Here is a 23,231-nt window from a genome sequence, read left to right on the forward strand (position 1 = left end):
TTGCTTAACAGCTGAGCAAGTTGTAAAGTCACTCAGGTGAGAAGACAGGGGTTCAACACCCTTGTAGGCAAGTCCACAATGGCATCACTGTTTTTATGTGATTTTTATTTATACTGTATGTACAGTACATTTGTTTGTTTTCCTTTTGTTTATGTGTGTGTGTGTTTTGTTTTAATAAGTACACCATATCTGTTAGTTTTGGGATACTGGACATCATTGTAGGTGTGCAGAGGTAGCTGAAACAAAGAAGTCATCTCCTGTTTCACTGCATTAGGCTCATGATTGGGCCAGTTAGGTGGGCTTAATGGTGGGATAGCTGGGGATTTCAATAGGATTGGTTAGGAACTATGATTTTAGGAAGTCATCAGCTGTGAATGACAATCTTCATGTCAAAGTTCAGAAATTTCCCTATGAACACTGTCATCTTTTGTAGGGGCATCTATGCCAAGCAATGGGTGCCATTGCTGTTAACAATACAGCTGTGTCCATTGAGAACAAAGCAAAAAATGGTGGTGCCCAGCAGACAAAATGGAGAAAGGAAAATGTCACAAAAATAACAAATTAACAAATAATAATAAAAATAACAAAAATTAACAAGTTCCTAACACTTAACATTTCAAAACACACCAATAAAATGTATAAATTTACTTAGCTCTTACAGTAAATTAGCAATTTACATATCAAAATAAATTGATTTTTTATTAGAATTTATATGATACTAGTTAAAATATGTTATTTGGTGATGAAAAGTTACACTATCTAATTTATAAAATGACAAACTTGTTTCTTTGACTTATCCCTCAGAGTCGTAGAGCCATTCAATTCCAAACTGTGTTGCATATAGAATATTTCAAAGTGCAGCAGAGCAGTGCCTTTTAGCATATTTGTAATGTGCACTGAATTTATCATTTCAAATTTTTGTGGACATATGTATTGCCTTATTTGGACATTTTATAAAGAAGGAATTCAGTAGATCTGGGATTGTAAAACCAAATCATAATAAGTACAGGTCTATTTTATTTTTCAATCATTATTACATAATTGTAGTAGCAATTATCGTACCTACCAGAAAAATGATGTAGTCATTTGAGTATTCTAATTTGTGGTCTTTAATCTGTCCCTGGGGTCTGTAAGTAAAGCATGTATATGTTCCTATTAAGCCTCCGTTGCTGTTTAACAAAATTGAGGATATTTGGTTTTTAACATTCGCACCAAGTTATTCACTTTAAGTCTTGATAATATGAAGTTAAATACTAATCCTAATATGGGAGCACAAAATTAGTTAAATAAATATTTGGCTAGTGTCCTGGATGAGAAATATAAATAATATTATGGGTGAATAAGCAAAAACTATGGATGCAGCAGCTTTGGTTTCCTCGGAATGATGATACGTTTTGTAAGAATTGGAGCTGATCATTTTGGTACAGAAATTTGTGCGGGACTTCTTAGTCATATAATAACTGAGACTTAGCTATATACAGGGATCCGTGATGAAGCTATTGTACTAGCAGGCTACACAGCACAACATGCCGACAGGAATAAAACCTTTAGTAAGAGAGGAGGGGTGCCTGTGCATTTTCTCTGATAATATGTGGTACACTCATGGAACCATCATAGTCAGACACCACTCGCCAGATTTAGAGTACATGTCAGTAAGATGTCGATCTTTTTGTCTGTTATGGAAGTTCATATTCGTTATTATTGTGGTGGTGTATATTTCACCAAGCACTAACACAAAGACAGCATTAGACACCGACTAACACCAATGAGCAAGCTGCAGGCTTCTCACCCTGATGAGATTTTTATCATAGCTGGAGACTTCAGCCATGCAAATTTGAAAATAGGCCTTCCTAAATTATACCAACATGTGACTAGTCCTACAAGAGGCCACAACACATTGAACAACATTAGGAAAGGATATAGAGGTTCCACGCACCCCGTGTTAGGCCAGTCTGACCACTTATCCCTTTTTCACACACCTTTGTACAGGTAGGTCTCTTATTAGCAAAACAAAGCCAACTTTGAAAATCACCCAGGCTTAGCCTGAAGAGGCTTCCATTGAACTCCAGGACTATTTTGAGCGCACACACTGGGACCTGTATGCACAATAAGACATGGAGGAGTACACACCCACTGTCCTGTATTATTTACAGAACTGTGTAGATAGCGTACCTGTTGGCAAGCACATTCAATGCTTCCCAAACAGTAAGTCATGGATAAACAGACACATCAAGCTTTGGCTTGAGCACAATAGAGCCTTTAGGCCTGGCAAAGGTGAATTGTATAGTGTTGCCAGCTGTATCTTGAGGATGCTGAGGAAGGCTAGCCTGTCCATGCAGCTATTGGTGTCCTTCTATCGCTGCTCTGTGGAAAGCATACTTACCTGCAGCATCCAGGTATGGTGTTGTGGCTGCCCCGTGGCTTACAAGAAGGCTCTGAGTCATCAGATCAGCACAAAACATTACCAACACCCAGTTACCTTCACTAGAGGATATATACAGAACTCAATGTTTACGATGGGACAAAAATATAATTAGGGACCCATCTCACCCAGACCACCACCTTTTCACTGTGCTGCCTTCTGGAAGGCATTATAGTTCTATTAAGATGCACACTTCCAGACTATTGAAAAGCTTCTACCCGAGCACTATCAGAGAAGTAAATATTCTTAAATAACTGTTCACTGCATCTAAGTGCAAGGTTTTGATCTTATGTCTTTCACTGTCACCAATGGCATCAATGGGACAAAAGTGCAATATCTTAATTGACAAGAATTTTACATGCCTCTCACTATATGGTTAAACCAAGTTTTCTACACTCAGTGATATTAAAGCAGATAGCATTTTTGATCCAAGGTTATTCTGTGATATTTGAATCAATTGGGAATCCTTTCTTGTCATTCCAGAAGTAGATATAATTATAATAAATGAAATTGTGCACAGTAGATTACCAGGTGATTTCCCATGATACAAGAGTGCATGTCACTCAATACTAATCCTCTGTCTGCTCTCGTTTTTTTTTCTCATGGAAACATTCATAATCAGTGTGCAGACAAAGAATGTCTGGAGAGATGATATTATTGGAGAGGGAGATCAAAATGGAAGAAAAAAAGATTCTTCTGTGTTTAAAGTAAATGAGGTCTTTATTGCCAGAAATTTATTGCACTTGAGAATGATGAATTCTTTTAAAAATCTGTAGATAATGTTAAATAACGCTCACAACTTGGAATTTAGCCATTGGGTAACAAAAGAAATAAAAGCTTGCTTAAGATGAGCTGTTTGTAAATCTTTTCCAATGTATTGTTAAATTTTCTTTTGTTTAAAAAAATAAAGGATTGTTTATCTGACTACATTCAGTTTTTCAATAATGTAAAATATTCTTTCATCAGTCATAAAAATTTAAACAGATACCTGCTTCCTTAGCTACAGTGAGACTGGCATTCATAGTAAAAGACACTGCAATAATAAAAGTGATAATTTATTATCCAATTCAGGGTCATCAGAGTCTGGGGCATATTTTAGCAGCTGCAAATGCATGGCCCAAACCCAACTCTGCATAATATATTGTGGTGCCCGGCGGGCGTCCATGCCCGGCCGGGACGCCCAGGAGGAGTGGAGGAGGGCTTGTGCCTCCTCCAGGACACGAGGGGGCGTCCTCCCTGGTTGTATTGGGGGCCACGGGTACAGAGCTTGGAAGCTCTACCCTGTAGGGGCCCGTGGCTTCCGCCAGGGGGTGCCCTAATGCCTTGAGAGTGTTGGCCCTCAGTACTTCCGCCACACCAGGAAGTACTGGGGGGAAGAGACTTGAAGACACCCGGTGGACTTCTGGCTTCACCATGGGAGCTTCTGCCACACAGGGGTGTGGCTATGAGCCCTCAGGATCCACCTGGAGTCCTTCCGGGGGGAATAAAAGGGGACGCCTCCCTCCAGTCAGGAGCGAGAGTCGGGTGGAAGAGGACGAAGCTTGGTGGAGAGGAGTGGAGGTGGACCAAAGACTAAAAGGCATTGTGAGTGTGGCCAAGGACTTAAAGGGGTGATTGGTGCTGCGGCACTGGGTTGTGTGCACTATTCTATTGTAAATAAATGTGTGTTGGGTGAAACTATGAAGTCTACCTGTCTGTGTCCGTGCTGTTCCCCACAATATTAATAAATCTCTCAGGTAATTTACATGATGTAATAGTAATAAAATACATTTGACCATAAGTGGAACTTTATGACTGATTTTGCAGTAAAGCCTCAAAAGTATCTTTGTGGTGTATGACTTAAGATCCCAGGTAGCCTGGTTTCAGTTTCAGGCTAGATAATTAACTGTACAAAGCATATGTATTTTTCTCCAGGTTCTCCATGATGACATCCCACCATTAAGTTGGCCTGGTATATGTGATTGAAGGTGTGAGTGTTCCCGGCTATAGACTGGCAGTCCTATTTAGGATTAGTTTATACTCTGCCCTTAATGTCACAGGGATCATCTCTTACTTCAATGCACTATGTAAAGAGGTTTAGTAAATTAATGGTCGGATGACTTTAGATCAAGTTCTTGTTTCTTACTTAGGTCAGAGTAAGCAATGCATATACACCACAGCATAAAACCATATTAAACTTTTTCCTTGGTTGTTGAAATTCCAGTGTGTAAATGGTCAAACAGACAGACCCCTAGCTTACATAAAGTCATAAATTTAATTAGGCAGCATATAAATTGGAATACACTGTGAAAAATAAAATGGAAAACATGATGCTTAAACTATTGATTATGTATTTTGTTAATTATTATTATTTGATTTATTGATTTTCTGTATCTTCCTATTCTAGTACAGGTTAATAGGGCCCTAGATGCTAAGCTGGCAGCATCAGGTGGAATCAGTGACTAACCCTGGCTGTAGCATGGTCTGGCATGGGCATTTTCATGAACACACCTACACTCAGGGCCAATTTAGAGTTATCAAAGAGCCTTGTGAAAGGCAAGCAGAGAAAATCCATACAGATGAAAATGTAAATAATGCACATAAGCTGTTCCACAGTGCCACTTTTTTATTTAATTATTTCATTTTTATTTAATTAAACTCTGTAATAAACTACCAATGAATATAAGAGGTGCCCAAGTGGCATTGTATTCTAATGAGCAAAATTTACTTAAATTATTACTATTGGGAGCTTTTAGAATGTAATTTTAAATGAAAGTCTGCAGACATACACATTGCATTTTAGTATTGTATTGTGATTTTGTGCCATGCAAGCAGTTTTGTGTTTTAAGAAGCTGAATGTAGCTTTGTTGCATAAAAGCACTGTGTGATGTAGTACTATGTAAATGGTGCTAGATAAAATAAAATGTATTTGATTGTGATTTTTTTAAATTTATATTTGCAAATGTGTATAATGGCTAAATAAGAATAAATTTAATTACATTTTTCTGATCACTATGCACAATAGGATCCGTGATGACATGTTCAACTCCCAGCAACCAGAGCAGTCTGGTTTTACCCCTAAGAAGTCTACCATCAACCGTATCCTGACACTGAGAGTTTTCATGGTGCGCAGATGCAAAATTGCAGAGTTTCTTTGCAGCCTTTGTCAACTCAGTTGATCAGGTTAACCTGTGGGACATCTTGAGACTGAGGGATTCCACCAGAGGAGGCTGGCCTATACTCTGCTACTATGAGTGCTATGCAGAGTTGAGGCAGAACCTCTGCGTTTTTCCCAGTTGGTTCTGTGGTTTGTCGGGGGGGTGTTCTTGCTGCAACTCTGTTTGGTGTTTGCATGGACTGGGTGTTGGACAGGGTTGTGGGGTCCAGCAGCAGTGGGGCATCTGTTGGTGAAGAATGATTCACTGATCTTGACTTTGCTGGTGGTGTTGTGATCTTCACGGAGTCAATGGAGGCTCTGATCGGGGCTCTTGAGAGACTTAGAGAGGAGTCTGAGTGTCTGGGCTTGCGAGTGTACTAAAAACCAAACTCCAGGCCTTTAATGACCTCTTGGGCCATCAGCAGTGTATCTGTCTGTGAAGAGAATGTTAACCTTGTCAAGAGGTTTACTTACCTCAGCAGTAACATTCATGTCTCTGATGACTCTTCCTATATAGTCAGTAGACAGATTGGGAGAGCATTGGGGTCATGAGATCTCTGGAAAGGGGTGTGTGGCACTACCAGTATCTTTGCAGAAGGACGAAGGTCCAAGTCTTTACAGTCTTGGTGCTTCCTGTTTTGGCATATGGTTGCGAGACATGGATGCTATCCAGTGACCTGAGATGAAGACTGGATTCCTTCAGTACTGTGTCTCTTTGGAGAATCCTTGGATACCGCTGGTTTGACTTTGTGTCGAACGAGTGGTTGCTCACAGAGTCACAAATGAGGTACATTACCTGCATTGTGAGGGAACATCAGTTATGGCATTATGGCCATGTGATGCAATTCCCGGGGTGATCCAGTTCACAGGATCCTCATTTTCCCAAGCGGCTGGACCAGGCCAAGAGGATGCCCAAGTAACACCTGACTGAGGCAGATAGAGGGTCATTTCCTGGTGGTGAGACTGGACCACATGTCTGCCTGGTGGATTGCCAACCCGGATCCCAAGTTGTTTCATCATGTGTTGGGTGTAGCAATGTGCTGTACCAGTGCATGCTCCCCAACCTGACCTGATCTGACTATGTACAAAAATTAAATAGCCTAAAATTATATTACTGAATTAAATCTCCTAGTCTCCTAACAGAAGTTGATTTTATGATACAGAAAGTTTTTTTTTACATTTTGAATAATATTAACTTGTCTTTTTTATTTCAAAAGATTAATTTATAATTACTATTGAAAGCTTAATTTGTACTTAACCATTTGAAAACTAAACTACTGAAATTATGACTTCTTCCATATTTGTCTGTATCTAGAATGCAGCTGTCAGGAGCCTATCTTTGACTTAAAAATTAAGTAATGTTAACCTAGTGCTTGCATTATTCTTCTTATTTTTGAATATATGTAAATTTTTACATGGATTTAAACATTATACAACACAGTTCTACACCTCTGCCTGCATACAATATTGATGTATTACGTCAAAAAGAATTTACTTAAAATATTCAAGAAAGCTAAACAGATCATGGTACACACCTAAGCTATGCTTCTAAATTGTGGAATAATCTACCAGCACAAATCAAAGAAGCCATACTTACTTCAAAGTCATTATAAGTTAAAGACTTGTATCTTGGCATATTATGCTTCACCAAGATTAATTTGTTTGGATTAAATGATCTAAAAATTACATCATAAAGACTAGTGATACATAAATGAGACTCTTAAACCCATACATACACCCCAAAAATGAAAACATACAGAACAATTTCAAGAGCTTACAGGCGAATTTAAATGAACACATGTTCATGGTTTAGCAGCTTGTCATGGAGGTCAGGGTGCTGCAGCAACATCTTGAAGTTTTTGTAGCACCCATTCCATCAGAACAAATTAGTGACACTTAGATTCCCAACCCAGAGTATTATTCAGGGGATCCAAATAACTATATGGGTTTTGAAATTATTGTTGGATGACAGTTCAACTAAACTAGAGGTATAATTAAATTGACTTTTATTATCTCAGTAGTGGTAAGCAAAACTGTCTCAAACGACGTTTTCCCAACACAGCAACTTTGTTTTCAGGAACCAATGAGTTCCTGTACTGTGTTGGCCCTGGGCCATTAGAGGTCCCTGGCCACTTTTCTATATTGTGTTCCCACTGCACACATCATTTCCTAGGACCGTTACCTTAGTGAAAGTCAAAAACATGAACTAATACATTGAACCTATAAGAAGTAGGAGTTTAGGTTCCCGCGACCGCCAAAAACTATATTTTTTTACTAGAAATTGCTCAAAATACACATTTCTGCACATAATTCTTTATATAAAAACACTTTTTGATAATATGCACTTTTCATAACACAGTAATCATGAAATAACCAATAAAATGCTGTACATAAAATAAAGTTGATAGCATGCAAAAATGCATTTTCTTGCTAGTCATTCAGCAGAATTCGTTCTAACTTTGGACGCATTGACTTAGCGCTTGAAGGATTTGCACTGTGCTTTCGAGGTACAACTGCAACACAAAATGTGATATTTTAAGCAAAACAATGAAAATATGCATCAATTACACTGGGTAGAGTGAACAAGATCGGTGAAGTGCCTAGTAGGGTATTAGTTGCTCCCAAAACACGTATGCATTGTGCCTCTAAGTTTTTTTGTTTTTTTTTTACTGGATATAGTTGCGAACCCCACAAATGTGCAAGGTCGTCAATGCAAAAGTAAAAAAAGTGCTTAAAAATTATATTACCCAAATGCTTGAAGGGAATGCTTGGTGTGAAGTGAGGATGTGTTCAAAAGTTCACAGGGGACAACCACACCTTTTTCCTTTGAACCGATTGCAACGTCACAGTGGAGATTATTGCTTTGATGAGGTGCATGGCATGATACAGCAGGGACGAGGCTATGAAGAGTGATTCTGTGCAAAGTATGAGAGATTGGGAGATAACAGGCAACCCCCGCAACTTATTGCTTCGAAACAATCGCAAATTTTTGGTAGCGATTACTGCTTTGATGTGGTGCATAGCACTAGGAAGGCAGCTATGAAGAGAACTCTCCCTCAAGACCAGACTGTTAACAGATTTGTAAGATGGCACCAATAATTTTGGTAAACCAATCAGCAGAACTCATCACCAATGCCCTACCCACATGGCTCCTGGTTGAATGAAAAGTATGTAGCCTGTAGTATGAGCTATAAAAAAGGTACCAGGAACCACCTACCAGGAACATCACATAGCCCAAATGCCTTTGATGGGAATGGTACAAAAATTCCTGAGTTTTTAAAAGTTCCTGGTTCCTGAAAAAAGTGCCTGTGATGGAAATGTGCTTTATGATTCTAATTATTCATGTTCCTACATGAGTTTAGATTCACATTTGATGCTCCAGAATGGGAAAGTGTTGTGATTAGCCACTTGTTAAATGTCAAAAAAAAGGTTCAAAACCTTATTGTGCCATTTACAACTTAAGCAGTGGAAAATGAGTGGGAAGGGACATTATTATTTCAGTCTATTCTAACAGGCTTTCTGAAGAACTCAAAATGGATGGTCATGATATTGGAAACAATTTATAGAATTATAGGGGTATTAATTTAATGTGTACACAGTACAGTAAAATTCTTACTTGACTGTGCTAATCGATACGTTTAGTGGAGGTTAGTAATCTAGTTAGAGATCTAGGTCTCAAATTGAGAACCCATATTTCAGACAGAAAGAGAAAAAAAGTGGCACTAAACCAGTGCAGGACGTTTGCGCAAGCTCTGATGGATTTGGGTCCAACTAAGAATTTTTTTAGTTTTGGCTTTGTTAATCAATACAAAATTCAAATGACTCTCATTTAAATAAAATTTAAAATGTGGAATGTGAAATGTAGAACTTATAATGCCTTCAGTTTTAGTAATTACTGTACTGAACAATATTGAAGAAAACAATAAATGGAGACACCTGTTTTCTTAAACAACAAATAAAATAACATTATATAAAAGATTCTGTATGTGCAAAAATTCCTAAGTCATGACATTGGGATTAAATAAGAGACAAATCCACTGATCACTGTTGTTTGGTTGTTTAAATTTCATTATTTTTTATAGTGCTGGAAATAAAAATGCCAAAGTGGCATTAAATAACTCATGTGGTTTTATCTTTTCTGAAGTTTAGAGGACAACCAGTTCCAGAAATCTGGTAAAGTATTTTGGATGAATAGCTGATTCTTTCTAGTGGAATTGGGATGATACCTTCCATACAATTTTCTTCCTTTGAGTGTCTATTTAGATTCCAGCCACCTCTTTAATAAATTGACTAAGCCTCATCCTATATACCCTGTTTAATATAGCATTTGACCAAATTTAGGACTTCTTGGAGTAGAGTACATGAAACTATGTTGACAGTGAGAACCTCCTCCAGATTATTGACTGAGTCATAAAGTTTAGCTTGCCATGTTCCTACTTGTTTTCAAATATAACCAACCTTCCATGTCCTTAATTTCATCCTGCCACTTCCCTGCCTCCTCTATCGGTTTGAACTCCAGATGATTTTTGATTCTGGAGATGTAGTACTCAGGTATACTACCTAGGTCATGTTTTGGTCCTGAGGATAGGAAAGAGGCTCTGCTAGCAAGTCTTCAATGTTGAATGCTTGGAATACTGTAAAGTCAAGCCTTAGATACAGAAGATTCACAAAGAATTCAGAACCCTTCACTTTCTGAACACTTTATTGTGTTGTAAATTTAATTTTAAATGGATAAATTTGCTACTTTTACCCATCTACACTTAATAAACCCTAATGGTAAAGTGAAAACATATTTTTATAAAAGGTTTGCAAAATTCTTGAAAATCAAAAACTGAAATCTCACATTTTACACAAGTATTTAGACTCTTAATGAAGTACTTTGTAGATGTCCTTTTGTCAGCAGATATACAGTATATTTGCATCTTCTTGTGGAAAGCTTGTAGAAACATAACCAACTGGATTTAGGCAGTCTATCTCATTCTTTCTGGCACAATGTCTCAAGCCCTCTCACATTAGATGAAGAACATCTGTAACCCCCCATCTTCAGGTCTATCCATATACAGTATATTGTATGGAGTTTAAGTCTGGACTTTGGCTGGGTCACCCAAGGACAGTCAGAGAATTGTCCCAAAGCCACTTAAGTGTTGTCTCTATTGTATACGTTGGGTCATTGTGAAAGGTAAACTATTGCCACAGTCTGAGGCTGGGTGGCATTCTAGAGCCCATGAGAAGCACCCCTGCTACCATGCTTTACCATAAAGATGGTATTAGACTGGTGATGAGCCATGCCTTGCCTTCTCCAGACACAGTGCTTGGAGGTCTTCCCAAAAAGTGCAATTTTTTTCTCATCAGACCAGAGAATATTTTTGCTCATGCTAGCCACACTGCCATAAGCACCTAATTGATGGAGTGCTGCGTAGGACACCTGAAGCCCTGTTAGACTGACCATTGGATTTTTGGTCACCTCACAGATACTTGGCCAGCTCTAGGAAGAGTCCTAGTGGTTCCAAAGTTTTTTCAATTCACTATTATTATGGTCATATGCTTCTGGGGACATTCAAAGGTTTTGAAATGGTTTTATATCTATGCTCTGATCTATTCCTCACCTGAGTTTAATTGTAGAGGTCTCCAGAGAATTCCTTGGACTTCATGGCTTTGTTTTAATCCTGACATGCAATGTGAATTGTGAGACCTTATATACTCAAGTGTGTGCCTTTCTAAGACTATGTCCAGTCAATTCAATTTGTCACAGATGGTCTGCAATTAAGTTGCGCATAAATCCTAAAGATAATTACAGTAAGTTAGCCCAGTAAACTTAACATGCATCACAGGTAAATTAATGGAAGTAGTTAAGGAGTTATTAAGGATAAGATTGAGCAACACATGGCAAGAACAGAAGCTTTACTGAACAATCAGCGTGGGTTCAGAAGAGGGAGGTCATGTTCTACCAACATGCTATCATTCTATGAGGAAGCAACAAAAGAGTATAATCAAAGTTGGGCATTCGATATTTATCATGACTTTCAGAAAGTATTTGATAAGGTGCCACATGAAAGGTTGGGCATCAATCTAAAAGGTGTGGTAGTTCAGGATGATGTGTTTAGATGGGTGCAAATTGACTCAGACGTAGGAAGAAGAAAGTTGTTTTGAAAGGAATGTTATCAGAATTGGGCGATGTTAAGAGTGGTATTTCACAGGGGTCATTGTTAGGACAACTACTATTTTTAGTATAAATAAATGATTTACAAAAGAATATAAGTAACAAGCTGGTTAATTTTGCAGATGATACCAAGATAGGTGGATTGGCAGATAATCTGGAATCCATTGAATCATTACAGTGGGACTTAGATAGCAGGCTTGGCAGATGTGTGGCAGATGAAGTTTAATGTCAGTAAATATGAAGTATTACAAGTTGGAAGTAAAATGTTAGGTTGAATACACAATGAGAAGTCTAAAAATCGAAAGTACAGCTTTTGAGAAGGATTTAGGAGTCATAGTGGACTCGACACTATCAACTTCCAGACAGTGTTCAGAAGCCATCAAGAAGGCTAACAGAATGTTAGGTTATTTAGCACGATGTCAGAGTGCACTAGAAAAAGTCCAGAGAAGAGCGACTAGGTTGATTCCAGGGCTACAGGGGATGAATTATGAAGAAAGATTAAAAGAGCCAAGACTTTTCAGTTTAAGCAAAAGAAGATTAACAGGAGACGTGATTGAGTTTTAAATTATGAATGGAATTAGTACAGTGGATCGACACTGTTATTTTTAAATTAGTTCATCAAGAACAGAGAGACACAGTTAGAACCTTGCTAAGGGTAAATTTTGCACAAACATTAGGAAGTAATTCTTTACACAGAGAACCGTAGACACTTGGAATAAACTAACAAGTAGTGTGGTAGACAGTAGGTCTTTAGGGACTTTCAAAATTAGATTTGATGTTTTTTTAGAAGAATTAATTGGATAGGACTGGCAAGCTTTGTTGGGCTGAATGGCATGTTCTCGTCTGGATTGTTCTAATGTTATAATAACAACAACAACAACAACAACATTTATTTATATAGCACATTTTCATACAAAAAGTAGCTCAAAGTGCTTTACATAATGAAGAGAAGAAAAATAAAAGACAAAATAAGAAATTAAAATAAGACAACATTAGTTAACATAGAAAGGAGTAAGGTCCGATGGCCAGGGTGGACAGAAAAAACAAAAACAAACTCCATAAGGCTGGAGAAAAAAATAAAATCTGTAGGGGTTCCAGGCCACGAGACCGCCCAGTCCCCTCTGGGCATTCTACCTAACATAAATGAAATAGTCCTCTTTGTAGTTCGGGTTTTTCACGGAGTCACTTGATGCTGATGGTCGTACAGACTTCTGGCTTTTAATCCATCCATCATTGTTGGAACATCATGGTGCTTTGGGTAGATGGTGGTGGCGCACGCCACCACCAACAGGACACCGGAAAAGGAAACAGAAGAGAGAGTAGGGGTTAGTACAGATTTTGAATGAATAGTTATTATAATGAATTGGATATACTGAGTATCAGGATTAAATTACAGTGAAGTTATGAGAAGGCCATGTTAAAGTAATGTGTTTTCAGTAGTTTTTTAAAGTGCTCCACTGTATTAGCCTGGCGAATTCCTACTGGCAGGCTATTCCAGATTTTAGGTGCATAACAGCAGAAGGCCGCCTCACCACTTCTTTTAAGTTTTGCTCTTGGAATTCTAAGGAGACACTCAGTTGAGGATCTGAGGTTACGATTTGGAATATAAGGTGTCAGACATTCCGATATATAAGCCGGGGTGAGATTATTTAAAGCTTTATAAACCATAAGCAGAATTTTAAAGTCAATTCTGAATGACACAGGTAACCAGTGTAGTGACATCAAAACTGGAGAAATGTGTTCGGATTTTCTTTTCCTGGTTAGGATTCTAGCAGCTGCATTCTGCACTAGTTGCAAACGATTGATGTCTTTTTTGGGTAGTCCTGAGAGGAGTGCATTGCAGTAATCTAGCCGACTGAAAACAAACGCATGAACTAATTTCTCTGCATCTTTCGATGATATAAGAGGTCTAACTTTTGCTATGTTTCTTAGGTGAAAAAATGCTGTCCTAGTGATATGATTAATATGCAATTTAAAATTCAGATTACAATCAACGGTTACCCCTAAGCTTTTTACCTCCGATTTGACTTTTTCTCCTAATGCATCTTGTTCTAAAGCAATCAGAATGCACCCAACCACAATTTGGAGTTCCACTGCAAAGGGTCTGAATACTTATATAAATAAGAGAGTTCAGTTTTTGATTATAAATAAATTTGCAATACTTTATGAAAACATGTTTTCACTTTGTCATTATAGGCTATTGATTGTTGATTCATGAGCAAAAATGGCAAATATCTATCTATCTACTGTATTTGTTAAATTCTACTAGCAGTATACCTGATGGAGACTAATTATACAATGATTAGCAGAACCAGATTGTTGCATTTTAACAAATTCATTAGTGTTTTGGATGATATCCATAAGTACTAGTTTGTCCAAAAAAACCATTTAGTAATGGGTAAGCAACCATTTTGACAGATAATGATGTTATAGTCAGAAAGCTGTAGCATACCAAATCGGATTCTCAAGATGTGGCATTCAAGCTTTCCTAAAGAAAAAAAAATCGATTGTTGCATTGAGCAGGGGGGTTCGTCCCTCTTGGTGATTTAAGCCTGTGTATACTTGATCATTGCAGCCCCAAACACTGCAAAGTAATTTTAATGGAAGTCATTTTAGTGTCACCCAGTGCAGTCAAATCCCCCTAGTGATACAATAGTGACAGAAAGTCTTATTGGGCAGTAAGTTCAAATATAAAATTTTTACATTCACAACTTTGCCAGTGTTCTCAAATGTTACAAGAGGCACACTGTCTAGCACAGCAGCAGCTGTATCAAGACAGTGGATTTCAGTCAATGGTATAAGGGATTTAGTCAAAAATTGATGAAACAATGAATGCTAAGAAATTCAAACAGATGTTCCTTTGCTTTTGCTGGACTATTTAGAAAACTACTTACTTCCAAAAATATTTCTAGGATGATAAAAACCCAAACAAACTGCAAACATGATTAAGACCTACCTTAAGCCAAAGTGTAGAGAGGAAACACTGCTGACTTCAAAAAAAATTGAAACTGTGTAGGATCACTTGGAGAGGAAAAGAACAAAAAGCACCCAAAGTTAAAAGATAGGTTATAGAAAATTCTGTAAACAGCTTAGAAGAACAGAATAGTGTACTAAAGCGTTTGCTTTGGTTTTGCATTTTATGTGGAACCACACAAAATATTGGTTTATTTTTAAAACAGTAGACTTTCTTGTTACTATTTATTGTATCATTGTTTATTTGTGTTTATTCTAATATCATATGGTGTTTTTTTCTAGCAAATACATGCTAGTTTCTCTGATAACTACCTTTAAAAATAACTTTCTTTGGTAGTCTTAAGATTTTTTCATAGTAGTCTATGCCTATGACTGTATGTTGTATATAATGTTATAGATAAACATATTGGCAGTGATTTTAAGAGTTCTTACTTCAACAGAAGTACTTTAAGTATTTTTTAGAACTTTTATTTATGCAAATGAAAAACAGAAGGCAACATTTAGAAGGTTAGTCTTACCCTGGAGCCTGTTAGGTCACCTATCATCTATGGTGCATCTTGATGATGCATTTGCCTCTGGCATCTTCTTGCCAAACATTTCGCTTCTATCACCATGGCTATGTATCCTTGAATCAAAAGGAAGCCACTAAGGGCTTGGCTGTTTTGCTTTTTTCAGGAGGTTACCAGAGTTCTGTTAGATGGGACATGCTTAAGAAGTTCAAAAATGTAAAGTAGGAAAAATTAATGTGATGTTTAAAATTAGACATGATTCTGATCCAGCTGATGGTAAGGCATGTTTGCGTATTCTTCATTCACCACATAAGGAAATTTAGTATCGACAGATTATGCAGGTACATGAAGGATAAAATATACAGCATGTACTTCAGACCTGTTCTTTTGAGAATTCTGCTTTAAAGCAAACAACGTGCAAGTCATAATGAAAATGAACAAACATCTGAAATCAATTACATTGGTTCATTTTAAATTGTTTAAGGACTCTAAATATGCTACATAATCTTATTGCTTCTGCCTTTCTAGAGATCTGACCTATGCTCTCATTAATAAATATAATTGCTTGTACCTGGAATATTTAGTCACAGTTCTGAGTTAATATGCAGTTCATTGTGCTCTGTGTGGGATGAGAATAGGGAAAAAAACATTATTTTGGCTGAATACAAGATAAGTAGGTGGCCTAAAAATATAGCATTTCTGCTACATTTCTTCTTCCTTTTCCATACATTTTTACTCTTAGCTGCTCTAGTATACTTAAGATTTGGACTTGTTAATACAGAATGCTTCCCTTAGGTATCATTGTTATCCTCTATTTATTATTGTTTATTAATTCATTGAAAAATCAATATATATAATAAATGGAACTATATACAGTATACATGATACTAAAACATTTGACCTTCTTGCCATTTAATACAATATATTTATAATAGAACTGTCAAATATTTTAAGCTTTTTCACCTTTGGTAGTCTCTTCTACCAAAAAAGATATCTTAATTTTGGGGAATTTACTACAATGTTACAGTAGTTGGCAATTTTTTTAAGTACCCTATTTTTGCTTACAGATTAGAGGTAAACATTATTTTAGTTTCATTTTTTAAATGCAACATCCTGAAGCATTTATTGTTGTAATTTGTTTATCTTATTTTTAGACAGGGGTAACGTTTTATCACTGAGTAATAATTTTGACTGTAATAATACATATTCTGTATTGATGTTTTTATCTGTTAACTGATCTGGAAATACATTTTGCTAACAAATTAATAAAGAAAAACATTAAAAAAAAATGGGTAAAGGTTAATTCACCACTAAAAAAAATGGAAAAGAAGTTTAGGGATACATTATTTCATTTCTATAGCCTATAGCATAAGGTGGCAGTGAAAACATGTTCATTAATTTGAGATATATACAGTATATGACATTTCACCAAACCCTAGCTGAAACCACCCATCATACAGTTAAACACAGGTGAGGACAGAGCTGTCAAATCACCTCTCTTCATGTTTTTGGGATGTTGGAGGAAAACCATGGACAATGTCAAGAATGTACAGCCTCTTTGCTGAGCACAGGCATAGATCACTGCAACAATTTTACTAATACAATGCAAACTGCATGAAGTGCACACTACAAAAATAGGATAAACATACATTAAAAATTAGCAATTTCAAATTAACATAAAATAAATTAAGTTTATTAATACTGTAGATGATGTATGACAAGGTGACAATACAAAGTGATGAGGGAAAGAACTCCAGTCAGCTGCATCCCTCAAAAAAATAAACCTCTGGGTGGTCTGTAGTTGATTATAGTAGGTAGACAAAAACAAATACAGTTATAGACCTGGAAACCTATGCAGACATACTGTCCACCCTCTCCTGGGTATTCTGTAGTGTTATGTATGTTTGTGCTGAGCAGTCTAATAGGAAGACTAAATCCATTCAGTCTTGAATTCCAAGGATCCCATTATCTCTGATGACATTCCCATGAACAGGAGTAAGAGCTTTGCAGTATAGCAGTGAGGCCAATTATTTACTGTATGTACAAATACGTTCCTTAGAATAGCTTATTTTATTTTACTCTAACTAAAGTACTCTTTGTAATTTTTAGAAAAAGCATTTGATGCTCAAATACCAAATGCCATGTGCCACAATTTTAAATAGAGTGCACATGATGATGTGTCACAATGGTGCTAGATCAAGTCAATGGCAACAGGCATCAGCACTACAAACGATATAGACATGGCCATCAGAAAAAAAATCATAAAATAATGGTGCCCATAACAAACAATATAAAATATAAAACGGACATGTCTGAAAATTAAAGTAATGAGAACATCCACATTTGGCAATTTTGGAACACAGATTTGATATAGGCTCATGACACCTATGAAACTGTCATAAATGTTGAAGTGTGTAAATTGTGGAAGTGGGTACCCAGGACCTTTCCTCAGCTCTACACTCCGTCAAATACACCAATTACATAGTTAGTACAGCAATGCCTATATATATATATATATATATATATATATATATATATATATATATATATATATATATATATATAATGTGTAAAATAAACTGCTCAAAAAAATTAAAGGAACACTTTCAAAACACATCAGATCTCAATGGGAAAAAATCATGCTGGATATCTAGACTGATATGGACTGGGTAATGTGTTAGGAATGAAAAGATGCCATATCATTTGATTTAAATGAAAATTGTCAACCTACAAAGGGCTGAATTCAAAGACACCCCGAAAATCAAAGTGAAAAAATGATGCAGCAGGCTAGTCCGTTTTGCTGAAATTTCATTACAGCAACTCCAAATCGTACTCAGTGGTTTGTATGGCTCCCCACATGCTTGTATGCATGCCTGACAATGTCGGGTCATGCTCCTAATGAGATGACGGATGGTGTCCTGGGGGATCTCCTCCCAGATCTATACCAGGGCATTACTGATCTCCTGGACAATCTAAAGTGCAACCTGGTGGCGTCAGATAGACCAAAACATAATGTCCCAGAGGTGTTCTATTGGATTTAGGTTAGGCGAGTGTGGGCGCCAGTCAATGGTATCAATTCCTTCATTCTCCAGGAACTGCCTACATACTCTCCCCACATGAGACCAGGCATTGTTGTGCACCAGGAGGAACCCAGGACCCACTGCACCAGCATAGGGTCTGACAATGGGTCCAAGGATTTCATCCCGATACCTAATGGTAGTTAAGGTGTCGTTGTCTAGCCTGTAGAGGTCTGTGTGTCCTTCCATGGATATGCCTCCCCAGACCATCACTGACCCACCACGAAACCGGTCATACTGAGCGATGTTACAGGCAGCATAACGTTCTCCATGGCTTCTCCTTTCACGTCTGTCAGATGTGCTCACGGTGAACTTGGTCTCATCTGTGAAATGCACAGAGCGCCAGTGGTGGATCTGCCAATTCTGGTATTCTATGGCAAATGCCAGTCGAGCTCCCCAGTGCTGGACAGTGTGTGTGTGTCCATCCATCCATCCATCCATCCTCTTCCGCTTATCCGAGGTCGGGTCGCGGGGGCAGCAGCTTGAGCAGAGATGCCCAGACTTCCCTCTCCCCAGCCACTTCTTCTAGCTCTTCCGGGAGAATCCCGAGGCGTTCCCAGGCCAGCCGGAAGACATAGTCCCTCCAGCGTGTCCTGGGTCTTCCCCGGGGCCTCCTCCCGGTTGGACGTGCCCGGAACACTTCACCAGGGAGGCGTCCAGGAGGCATCCTGATCAGATGCCCGAGCCACCTCATCTGACTCCTCTCGATGCGGAGGAGCAGCGGCTCTACTCTGAGCCCCTCCCGGATGACTGAGCCTTCTCACCCTATCTTTAAGGGAGAGCCCAGACACCCCTGCGGAGGAAACTCATTTCGGCCGCTTGTATTCGCGATCTCGTTCTTTCGGTCACTACCCATAGCTCATTACCATAGGTGAGGGTAGGAACATAGATCGACTGGTAAATTGAGAGCTTTGCCTTATGGCTCAGCTCCTTTTTCACCACGACAGACTGATGCAGAGCCCGCATCACTGCGGACGCCGCACCGATCCGCCTGTCAATCTCACGCTCCATTCTTCCCTCACTCGTGAACAAGACCCCAAGATACTTGAACTCCTCCACTTGAGGCAGGATCTCGCTCCCAACCCTGAGAGGGTACTCCACCCTTTTCCGGCTGAGGACCATGGTCTCGGATTTGGAAGTGCTGATTCCTATCCCAGCCGCTTCACACTCAGCTGCGAACCGATCCAGAGAGAGCTGAAGATCACGGCCTGATGAAGCAAACAGGACAACATCATCTGCAAAAAGCAGTGACCCAATCCTGAGTCCACCAAACCGGACCCCCTCAACACCCTGGCTGCGCCTAGAAATTCTGTCCATAAAAGTTATGAACAGAATCGGTGACAATGGGCAGCCCTGGCGGAGTCCAACTCTCACTGGGAACTGGTTCGACTTACTGCCGGCAATGCGGACCAGGCTCTGACACTGGTTGTATAGGGACCGAACCGCCCTTATCAGGGGGTCCAGTACTCCATACTCCCGGAGCACCCCCCACAGGATTCCCCGAGGTACACGGTCGAACGCCTTTTCCAAGTCCACAAAACACATGTAGTGTGTGTGTGTATATATATATATATATATATATATATATATATACATACAGTAATCCCTCCTCCATCGTGGGGGTTGCGTTCCAGAACCCCCCGCGAAAGGTGGAAATCCGCGAAGTAGAAACCATATGTTCATATGGTTCTTTTTATATATTTTAAGCCCTTATAAACTCTCCCACACTATTATAAACATTTCCCGCACAATTATACAGCATAAACCCTTTGTATTCTCTTAGATATTAGGTAAGATTCGTTGAAATTATGTATGTAAACACAGTCTATATACAGTAAAACCTAAATATTATTTTAAAGATGTCGAGCGTCTCCGATATCACATATGTTACAGCCATTACGACAGACAGGCCACCAGCAATAAATACGTACAATGCAAGAAAAATTGTATACAGTAAAATGTGTGTACAGTGACACTAAACTATGTACATGTAATAAGTACTGTACATAGATAATTAATTATGGTTACTCACCAACAATGACACGACGACTTGTCCGATAACGATGAGTTTAATTTTACTGCACAACAAAGGAGAGCGTTACAGCTCTTCTAAAGGATCCTCTTCAGGCGACTGTGTAGCATTGCCGTTGTTCTCCTTCCGGCAGTCTTCAATCCAAATCCCTAAAGCAGATTCCATCCAGACTACTGCCTTATTACATCCACTTGCAACTCGTTTTGCACCCTGCTTAAAGGACACTGCGGCCGTAGATCTTATATGCTTTTCCTCCTTTTTAAATAAAAAGAATTGTGGACTCATTGATGCCGTAATGGTGTCCTGCAGCGGTGTAGCTGTTCCCTTCCTTCAACATATCCAAAACTTTTACCTTTTCTGCAATCATTTGCATCTTCTGTTGGCGCTTGGACACGGCCCCTGAAGCAGTAGCTGGAGCACGTTAATGCTGAATGAGTGAGATGAGACTTCCTGGTTAATGCAGCACTCCGTCGCTGAGCCAATCAGCACACAGGAACTTAACTGTGTGCTCTGATTAGGTAGCTTCTCAGTCATCCGCCAATAGCGTCCCTTGTATGAAATCAACTGGGCAAACCAACTGATGAAGCATGTACCAGAAGTAAAAAGACCCATTGTCCGCAGAAACCCGCGAAGCAGCGAAAAATCTGTGTTATATATTTAGATATGCTTACATATAAACTCCGCGATAGAGTGAAGCTGCGAAAGTCGAAGCGCGATATAGCGAGGGATTACTGTATATATTTACAAACTCCTCACAAGACCTCAGGATACTTTCTTTTTTGCATGTGAGTTGTATTACAAAAGTATAAGCTAAGTAGATGCAACTGAAAGCAGTGACATTCAGTGTGAGCAAGCATCTTAGCAATTGTATCCTCATTCAGAGCAATGGGCTGTAACAGTAGAGACGTACAGGCGTGCTCCACTTTAAGAACTAGCTAATCAGTTTCTGAAATCCTCTTTGTAAAGTGAATTTTTTAACACAAACACCTAATTAAAATTAATTTATAAGAAAAACATGTTAAAGCATTGACAACCCAAACATGACTCACATTTTTGTTGAAATATTACCAAACTACATGAAAGCTGACAGTATTAATTTAACTATTACATTAGAAATCAAATTATTGTTTTTGTTAAAATAATGTTTAATTAAGTGATTTGCCTAGACTTTATTACTTCTAGTTTCACATTAAAAGGAATGACCTTTTAGTTTTTCTTTGGCTTTTCCAAGTACAGTAGTTTATAGTCTGTTTTGGAACTATGGTGTCCTGAATAATGAGAGAAGACATGTGGGCAACACATGTGACAAGGAAGTGGAATGAGCCACAACATATGAACATGTAAGTTCACTGTGTCACAGCCTGCAGATCAGCCCTGCCCCATTCGGAGGCTGCTATGAGGACAGGCATCTGGTGTGATAAAGACTGAGACTGTTTGCGCATTTTCGGCATCCAGCCCCATCCCAAACATCTCACATGTTCTGCAGGCTGCAGCAAGGATACTTGTAATGAATGTGTAAATGATCAGTGGTGCACTTTTGAAAATTTCCCTTATTCTTTGCATAAGCAAATTTTCCTAAAGCAGTTGTCCCTAAAGTGGATGAATACAGTATTTTAGATAACTGACAAAGCATTGCATGTATTTTCATAGCCCATTTGCTTTCTGGTTTAATGTTAATGTTTAATGTCTATAGCAAATATATATTTGAATTTAAACTAGCCATTTGCATGTGGAAAAAAAATGAAGTAAAAGTGAAAGTACACAGAAAATTTTACACTCAATTGAAACAGAAATACTCTCAAAACAAACTTAGGTATAGTAACCAAGTATTTCTAATTTATTACTATACAACACTGGTAAAGAGTGAGTTTAAACCCATATGGACATTCAAAATTTAAAATTCTCTGTAGCCAATAAGGTATTTCTGGAAAACTCAGCAAATGAAACCACAAGATCCAATTGGAGTCACTACTGTCCACTGTGCACCTTAAAAATTTCTCCAATTTCTGGTCTGCTCATTAACTTTGTGGATGTGTAACTAGAATTTAAAAATAACTGTTTGATACTATTATTTGTGAGCCTAATCATGTTTTGCATAAATGTATTTTTCAGCTGAAGCAAGAACAGGGATCTTAAGTGATCAGGCAGGGATCTTAAGTGATCAGAGCAGATGCACAGTGGAAGAATGTGATATTTTGGGGTCTTAGAGAGCCTAATCCATGCATGGTATTGGTGACAAATAGCTTGCTGAATATGCTAAAAGTCTGGGTATTTAAGGCTTATCAGGGTACCTCAATTCAGAAGCCTGTCAGCAGAGATGTGACGTCAACCCTGTGCCAAGTATCATGCCTCCGCACTCTACCATAAAGGAACTGCAGTTGTCAAGTCCCTCATTGACTGAAGAACTGAACGACAATTGTGCTGTTCCAATGGCTTCTCTTTGTATGTATAAATGATCATACTGCAATGTATATTAGGAGAGAAAGCTGCATTTTAAAGCAAGTTAAATATATAGTTCTTTTGTACAATATTTCTCTTGTCTTAATATTTCTGCCAAGGTTGCTAAAAAGAGGGGTATATACAGGTTCAAATGTGAGCTGCATTTCTAACAGAACACATTCCCAGGGAGCGTGCGCCTAACCTAACACAAGGTTTAGTTGTATGTCAACTTGTTACAGATCTTTTCATAAAAATATTATTTAAATTATCTACAATTATTGTCCTATGGAATCCACGTAGTTGGTAATATTCCTTCATAAAGATTTTATATATCTGGGTTGAGAACAATTTCTTGAGTGGAATGAATTGTGCAGCTTTTGAGAACCCATCAGCTATTCTCAAAATTAGTTACAATTGCCGGAGGGTGGAAGGTCGATAATAAAATCCATGGAACTATCACTCCATCGTATATTAGGGTGGAAT

General features: G+C 38.3%; 2 protein-coding genes and 1 long non-coding RNA gene across 4 annotated transcripts in view; 2 read left to right on the top strand and 1 right to left on the bottom strand.

Annotated features, from left to right (window-relative positions):
* The window catches only part of LOC127529745 (uncharacterized), a 52,691-nt gene extending 39,656 nt beyond the window's left edge, over positions 1-13,035 (bottom strand). Inside the window, exon 1 of one of the 2 annotated variants that reach the window (XR_007936336.1) lies at positions 12,774-13,035. This is a non-coding gene — a long non-coding RNA (uncharacterized LOC127529745). Of the gene's footprint in view, positions 1-12,769 lie in introns of both variants that reach the window. The other variant, XR_007936335.1, reaches the window with a different exon arrangement.
* LOC114662093 (monocarboxylate transporter 8-like) overlaps positions 1-23,231 on the top strand; it is a 1,225,996-nt gene that overhangs the window by 530,479 nt on the left and 672,286 nt on the right. The window lies entirely within an intron of this gene.
* nexmifb (neurite extension and migration factor b) overlaps positions 1-23,231 on the top strand; it is a 151,405-nt gene that overhangs the window by 18,993 nt on the left and 109,181 nt on the right. The window lies entirely within an intron of this gene.

Source organism: Erpetoichthys calabaricus, chromosome 12 (genome assembly GCF_900747795.2).
Source record: "Erpetoichthys calabaricus chromosome 12, fErpCal1.3, whole genome shotgun sequence".
Classification (NCBI taxonomy): Eukaryota; Metazoa; Chordata; class Cladistia; order Polypteriformes; family Polypteridae; genus Erpetoichthys; species Erpetoichthys calabaricus.